The 8,747-nt window shown below is 40.7% G+C and overlaps 1 pseudogene; it reads left to right on the top strand.

The window, feature by feature from the left end:
- Nucleotides 1-1,527: 1,527 nt before the first annotated feature.
- On the top strand, nt 1,528-4,329 carry LOC148511943 (E3 SUMO-protein ligase KIAA1586-like; annotated as a pseudogene).
- Nucleotides 4,330-8,747: the final 4,418 nt, after the last annotated feature.

Raw genomic sequence — 8,747 nt, forward strand, 5'->3', positions numbered from 1 at the left:
TTACAGTTCTGGAACAACATCCTATGGACAGATGAGACAAAGATCAACTTGTACCAGAGTGATAGGAAGAGAAGAGTATGGAGAAGGAAAGGAACTGCTCATGATCCAAAACATACCACCTCATCAGTGAAACATGGTGGTGGTAGTGTCATGGCGTGGGCATGTATGGCTGCCAATGGAACTGGTTCCCTTGTATTTATTGATGATGTGACTGCTGACAAAGCAGCAGAATTAATTCTGAAGTGTTTTGGGCAATATTATATGCTCATATTTAGTCAAATGCTTCAGAACTCATTGGACAGCGCTTCACAGTGCAGATGGACAATGACCCGAAGCATACTGCAAAAGCAACCAAAGAGTTTTTCAAGGCTAAAAAGTGGAATGTTATGCAATGGTCAAGTCAATCCCCTGACCTGAATCCGATTGAGCATGCATTTCACTTGATGAAGACAAAACTGAAGGGAAAATGCCCCAAGAACAAGCAGGAATTGAAGACATTTGCAGTAGAGACCTGGCAGAGCATCTCCAGGGATGAAACCCAGCGTCTGGTGATGTCTATGCGTTCCAGACTTCAGGCTGTAATTGCCTGCAAAGGATTTGCAACAAAGTATTAAAAAGTGAAAGTTAGATTTAGGATTGTTTAGTTTGTCCCATTACTTTTGGCCCCTTAAAATGTGGTAGGCACATATAGAAACCGTTGTAATTCCTACACCGTTCACCTTATTTGGATGTACTTACCCTCAAATTAAATCTGAAAGTCTGCAGTTAAAGCACATCTTGTTTGTTTCATTTCAAAGCCATTGTGGTGGTGAATAGAGGCCAAAATATGAAAATTTTGTTAATGTCCCAATATTTATGCACCTGACTGTAAACCATCACCTAGAGCTACCTGTTGTAGATTCAGTAAAGGATCTTACAGAGATATTTCACTTTAATGCAGGCTCCTCAATGTGCAAGTGTCTTGCTCCATACACGATGCTGCACAAGATGGCGATGGGGCGTGTCCAGGCTTCTGTCAATCAAATTCTGCATTGTGTGATGAATCGGAAGATGCGATGTACGACGAGTGGGGACGCGCATCGGCATCGTGCTCGTGAGTATAAACTCATGATTTGTACTTTTTTTACCTGAGTCGTCGTCACGATTCTTCGAAATCGGCCAGATCGTCTTTCGTATATAGTGGCCCATTTATCAACAAGTTTTACTATACGCAACAAGTTTTAAAACTTGTTGTATATGATAATGTTGCTCTAGCCAATCAGCTCCTAACTGTCATCTGTTTAAAAAGTAACAGTTGGGAGCTGATTGGCTTGAGCATCATTTATCATACGCAACAAGTTTTAAAACTCGTTGTGTATGATAAAACTTGTTGATAAATGAGCCCCATAGGGGCCTATTCATCATAACTAAAAAATTGATGGAGGTAATTTAGGTTTAGAACTCGCATGGAGTTCTACCTAATTACCACAATAATTCATCATTCCTCCTCTCCATCAGTATCTATTCCGAAAAGCTGTCATCTTTGGGATGACAGTTTTTCAGGTAATAGATACTTTTCCCTCTCTACTCTACCTTACCGCAGCTGTAATCAGTGCTGCGAATGCGCCGTTACTTTCGCAAAATCGGTGCATGCGCAGCATTGCCTACAGCTGCGGTAATTCTGTGTCCCCCCTCCTCTCCGCTTGCCTCCCTGTCCTCCACCTACCTGGTCACTGCAGCTGCGGACCTCGACCTCCCGTCTGAAGAGGAGAAAACATATAATATATATACTGTATATTATTTTAGTTATTTTTTAAAAACTTTACTGTGTTTTGCCGGGAGAACAACAGTCGGAGCAGCAGCCGGAGCCGGAGGAGGGATGAGGGAATGACAGAGCGGGCTGGAGGGGGACCTGCCCAGCTGAAAGCAGGTAAGTATCACCCGCTATACGCCACCTGAGAGTGGCATATAGTAACACCACCAAATTCCGAAAATACATTATTTTCAGAGTTTGATGAATAGCCTAACTTCTACATCCCCATACTAATGTATGGGTAGTGTGGAAACTATCGCAGGCGGACTTAGCAAGGAGATATCAGTGATATCTCCTGTGTTAATAAATACTAAAATAACGGTAATAGTCTTTATCCATTCGTTGTCCAAAGAATCTAAAAGGGTTAAAAAACTGTTCAGCAGAACTCAATGACATTCTTTTGAGTATAGGTTGTGTAACTTAATACTAGATGAGCTGCCTCATAACAGTTTACAGTATATGACGTTCATATCCTGCTTTATTCAAACATTTTCAAGAACAGGTGCAATGCAAAAGTAAAGAAAGCACAACATTTTACTCTTTGAGTAGGCAATTGGAAAGTGAAGAATTTCTTATGAATATGGCCTTAATATGTGATGCTCTGTCAGAACTTTCTGATCTTTCACTGGCTTTACAGGACCGAAACATTAACTACAGTAAGTGAAAGCACAAAGACTATTAGTCAGGCAAGTTCATGTTTTTGAGTCATACAGTGCATGCGGAAGGTATTCACAATGCTTCACTTTTTCCACATTTTGTTATGTTACAACCTTATTCCAAAAGCCACATGTACATAAGTATTCACAACCATTGCTCAATACTTTGTTGATGCACTTTTGGCAGCAATTACAGCCTCAAATATTTTTGAATATGATGCCACAAGCTTGACACACCTATCTTTGGGCAGTTTTGCCCATTCCTCTTTGCAGCACCTCTCAAGCTCCATCAGGTTGGATGGGAAGCATCTGTGCACAGCCATTTTCAGATCTTTCCAGAGATGTTCAATCAGATTCAAGTCTGGGCTCTGGCTTGGCCACTCAAGGACATTCACAGAGTTGTCCTGAAGCCACTCCTTTGATATCTTGGCTGTGTGTTTAGGGTCGTTGTCCTGCTGAAATATGAACCGTCGCCCCAGTCTGAGGTCAAGAGCGCTCTCGAGCAGGTTTTCATCCAGGATGTCTCTGTACATTGCTGCATTCAACTTTCCCTCTATCCTGACTAGTCTTAAAGTTCCTGCCACTGAAAATCATCCCCACAGCATAATGCTGCCACCACCATGCTTCACTGTAGGGATGGTATTGGCCTGGTGATGAGCGGTGCCTGGTTTCCTTCAAACATAGCGCCTGGCATTGTTGCCAAAGTATTCAATCTTTGTCTCATCAGACAAGAGAATTTTGTTTCTCATGGTCTGAGTCCTTCAGGTGCATTTTGGCAAACTCCAGGTGGGCTGCCATGTGCTTTTTACTAAGGAGTGGCTTCAGTCTGGCCACTCTACCATACAAGCCTGATTGGTGGATTGCTGCAGAGATGGTTGTCCTTCTTGAAGGTTCTCTTCTCTCCACAGAGGAATGCTGTAGCTCTGACAGAGTGACCATCGGGTTCTTGGTCACCTCCCTGACTAGGGCCCTTCTCACACGATCGCTTAGTTTAGATGGCCGGCCAACTCTAACAAGAGTCCTGGTGGTTCCTAACTTCTCCCATTTACAGATGATGGAGGCCACTGTGCTCATTGGGACCTTCATAGCAGCAGATATTTTTCTGTACCCTTCCCCAGATTTGTGCCTCGAGATAATCCTGTCTCAGAGGTCTACAGACAATTACTTGGACTTCATGCTATGTTTGTGCTCTGACATGCACTGTCAAGTGTGGGAACTTATGTAGACAGGTGTATGCCTTTCAAAATCATGTCCAATCAATTGAATTTACCACAGGTGGACTCCAAATAAGCTGTAGGAACATCTCAAGGATGATCAGTGGAAACACGATGCACCTGAGCTCAATTTTGAGCTTCATGGCAAAGGCCGTGAATACTTATGTACATGTGATTTTTTAGTGGTTTTTTTAAATTAAATTTGCAAAAATATAAAAAAAACTCTTGGACGTTGTCATTATGGGGTATTGTGTGTAGAATTTTGAGGACAAAAATTAATTTATTCCATTTTGGAATAAGGCTGTAACATAACAAAATGTGAAAAAAGTGAAGCGTTGTGAATACTTTCTGGATGCACTGTATATTGAAAATTTAACTGGAATGTTACCAGCTGAGGCTTCTGCATCTATCTTCACAGTACATTTCAAAGGAATAGAACTTATTAAGAATTCTAAAGTAAAAACCATCAGAAAGAGACAGTTTCATGCAGCAAATATTGAAAATCACTGTCTGGCTTTTTTTGCCAATAAAATTTGGTTAAAAAGAGTTGAAAACCTTATGTGACCATTACCAAATTAATTTTGAAAAAACAAAGATGGCATTTCAAGACTTCAATAACAACAGAAGCAAAAGTGTACCATCAGAATTGCTGCCACTTCTGTGCTGAAACCTCATGAAATTAACTGTAGACACACACAATGAGACACTAAACAAATTAGAAGAGGAATTAAAAACACTTAACAGCAAAATTGACATACACAGAGAAGATGAAGAGTTCACAACATTAGAACAATTAGCACTAGCCAAATTGGAAAAAAATGAAAACCCCTTACTAGCCACTAAACAATCCAAAATATTCAGGGCTCTAGTTATTAACATTATTTTTACTAAAATAAAGTGAAAAAGGGTGTTTTCACACCCTTTTCACATTATTTTAGTATCACCTAAAGTTACTCAAGGGCAATTGGAGTAGAATTTGTAAAATTCTAATTATCACTTATTTTTAGTAATCAGATCACATTTCCCATAATTGTAATGGGAAATGCGATCTGTGTGCAAGTTACTAAAAATAAACTGTTAAAAAATACCGGGGGAAGCCCTGTGATGTCCTCCCTCCGGTCAGTTGGTCTCCCATTCTGCACTGGGACCCGGTCAGCTGACCAGGTCCTAGTGCAGGATGGGAGATCAGCTGACTGGAGTCACGGAGGACATCACCGGTGCACCGATCACCGGAGGGGTGGTTGCGGGGCGGGAGGTGTCGCGATTGCAGGGGGCTTAACGGCGGGAACGGGACTTAGCGGCGGCCAGTCGGCAAATGCGTGGGCACTTCCCACGGTATTTTTTGCAAAAATACCTTGATAAGTGTGTGGAGGGGATTTGCAGGGATAGAGCTTTATCGCAAGCTCTGTCCCTGCAAGGGATTTTTAGTAAATCCCTGTGATAATGCGAATTCAGTCGTTAATATCACACTACAATCTGCATTCAATATGCGGATTGTAGTAAATACAGCCATCAGAGACAAAATTGGTAAAAAAAGAACCAAGACGCCTAGAAAAAACGAAAACAAGAAAGGAAGCGCACAACAATAACAACACTATCACAAAGATCTCTAAGATCAAGGAACATACAAGATACAGAGGAAAAAAATCACATACAAAAACCAGGACACCAGTATACAAACAACTCAACCTAACATACCGACAGTATATGACAAAATTACATAACAAACCACAGACACATGATCTAACAACAAGGGGGGACGAACCAACAGAAGAAGAATCAGATTCAAACACAAGTAACACTACAGAATTCTCGACTTACAACATAGATGAAGACTATTCCTATGAACACATAGCACGTTTTTCTTTAGAGGCAGGTTCACAACTTAAAACACATACATCAGACACATCCAAATATATCACAGACACCGGAGACACATGCTTACAATGGGGCACATCTTTTTAGATATAGGGACTTCTGCCTGCCAGGAGAAACAAAACTCAAACAAACGCAAACTAGAGTTACTAGAAGAGGATGTAGAAACACCTACAAAAAACCCCACCACCCAACAGACACCAAAGAAACAATAAGAATATTCAACTTGAGCAAAATAAACCTAGGAACAACACAAAAGGAAGTGTTACACAAAGGCTTAAAATTTGCCCCACAAAAAAATCTCAACAAATTCGAGACATATTTGGATATCAACAGGGTTATTAGGAAATTTACGCTACAAAAATACTACAAGGACACAAATAGATTAGATTACAGACCAGAAGACAAAACATCTGAATTCAAGCACTCCAACCTAAAATCAACCTCCAAATTCTACCCGCAACACCTTAGGGGACCATTCATAGACACATTTGCGAAACTAGTAATCATAGATTTGGAGAACATAAAACCAGGCAAAAATTCCACGCACAATTTCACCAGAGCAGAACAAACAGCATTAAGAGAGTTACAAGAAAACACAAACCTGGCAATCAAACCTGCTGACAAGGGGGGAGGGGGGGGGTTGTACTGCTTGATAAACAAGATTATTTGGACAAATGCAATAGAATTCTAGGTGACAAGGATACATTCCAGATCCTGGGCAAAGACCCAACACAATACTATCAATCAAAATTGAAAAATCTTATAGATGCAGGCTACGACAGGGGAATCCTAAACAAATCAAAACACCAATTCCTAAATAACACAAATCCAGTAATACCTGTTTTTTACTACTTACCCAAAGTCCACAAAAGTCAACAGAAACTGCCAGGGAGACCTATCATATCAGGGATTAACTCACTTACTGCCAATCTATCACAATATATAGACATTTTAATACAACCATACGTGAAACAGCAGATGTCATACATACAAGACACAGCAGACATACTCAGAACATTGAAACAGACCACATGGGAACAGGGTTGGAGGCTTTGCACCAGTGACATGACGTCAGTCTACACAGTAATAGATCATACACAAGGCATGCAAGCAATTGAAGACATACTTAACAGTGACAAAAACATACACATAGACCAAGTTGAAGGTATTAAGTTCATATTACAACATAACCATTTTTTTGGCCAGACCAGGGGCACCGCTATGGGGACTAGATTTGCGCTGAGCTATGCAAATCTGTTCATGCGTAGCTGGGAGAATGACAACATCTGGAACATGCGGGAGCTCAATGCAAATCTAGTCCTCTGGCGCCGCTACATAGATGATGTCATATTCATCTGGAAGGGGGATATCAACTCACTCTAAACTTTCCTGACCCACATCAACAACAACAATAGAGGACTGAAATTCACAACAGAACATAGTCAAAAGCAAATTAATTTCTTGGACCTTACAATATTCATTGAAAACAATAAGATACACACCAGAACATTCCAAAATCCTGTTGATGTTAACAGCTTCATTCTATCAACCAGTGGATACCCTCCAAACTGGTTGACAAGCCTTCCTAAAAGTCAATTCACAAGAATCAGACGAAACTGTACACAGGATTGAGATTACACAGAACAAGCAACAGCAATGAAAAAACAATTCAATGAGAAAAAATACAAAACCAAGTTAGTAGAGGAGACATACAAAAATGTCAGATTGACAGAGAGACATTGCTACAACCAAAATCAAAACCAACAGCTACCTATGAAAAATACAAATCCTATTTAGTAACACAATACAGCAGACACTCAGATATGTTTTGCAAAAGATACTGTTTTATTGATTGCCATAGCACAGCTTTGAAAAATTTATACTAGGTAAATTATCACTACTGCTCCCATCAGATGCTGTTTTATTGATTGCCACAGCACAGCTTTTATAAATTGATACTAGGTAAATTATCACTACTGCTATATTAGGAGCAATTTCTAAACAGGAAGTTAGGAATGTATTGTGAATCTGTGATGGTCCACTGCCTTCTCACAAATTGTTTATCTTAGACTTTATTGCATCCCAATTTAGTGTGTGTTGAGCTCTGGGGGTGGGGCTCCAATCAGTGAGCACACAGAGACATGTTTGTAACCTTAGTTATTAGTGCTCAGTAAGGCTGCATAGACGTAGGCTGCATTAGTCAGCATAACATTCAAAGTGTTAGATTATAAGTGTAATTACAATTTGAAAACTAAGACGGAGTTACACCAGAGTTAAACTGGAGGAAAACTGAGGGAAAACATCCTCAAAACCAGAACACTTTCTGAATGACAACAAGCAACATATTTATGTGAATTACCAAATTCACCATCTTCTGCTTTATGAATATCCAGGAAACTCCTTACTGTACTCACTGCTTGGACATTGCAAATACTTCCCTATCTGCTGCTGCTCTTGTTGATTGATCTTTGTTAATCATAACACTTCGGACTGGATCGACTCAGGACATGGTAATTTTTGCCCTCATACTACATAAAATCTTATTTGTATTGCCTTTTCCCATTGCATCACACCTATCCACTTTAATCATTTGTTTAATAACTAATTCCTGCACCCACTACTCACACACCTCGCTTTATGTATCACTTTTGGAGCTGCGCTCATACATTAGCAGCACTGTTCTTTTATTTGTATTTTTGAACATTTAACAACTTTAATCCACACTGTATCTATATCACACAGCCTCCACTCCAGTTTTCATCTCACTTATTACCTCGTCCACAGCATGAACACTTTTACTTCAAACACCCCCCTTATTCAGTGCCCACATAATCCTCTACTTTATCCATCCCTATCCTCCCCCTCTTGTCTCCTCCACTTGCTGTTCCCCTTTTCTCTCATCAGTCTGCTTTCCAACACTCTTTTTCTTTCCCCTGGCTTTCCTGTTCCTCCACTCTCAACCACCTCCCTCCCTTCATGGCCTTGCTACCCCACCACTAAGCTCTATGCCCTCCTGGTTCTGCCTGTCACCTCCAGGGCTTCCGAGAGAAATTCTGGGCCCGGGTAAAGCAACATCCTGTGGGACCACGGCATGTTGGGCATGGCTGCACCCATTTGTGGGTGGGTCTAGCATGTGAGATGCACCCACTCACAGGAGAATGGCATAGCTCTCAGCAGCTGGGACTAAAGTAGTCACTACTGTATTAG

The sequence above is a fragment of the Taudactylus pleione genome, unplaced genomic scaffold (assembly GCF_031769625.1).
Source record: "Taudactylus pleione unplaced genomic scaffold, aTauple2 ptg000289l, whole genome shotgun sequence".
Taxonomy (NCBI): Eukaryota; Metazoa; Chordata; class Amphibia; order Anura; family Myobatrachidae; genus Taudactylus; species Taudactylus pleione.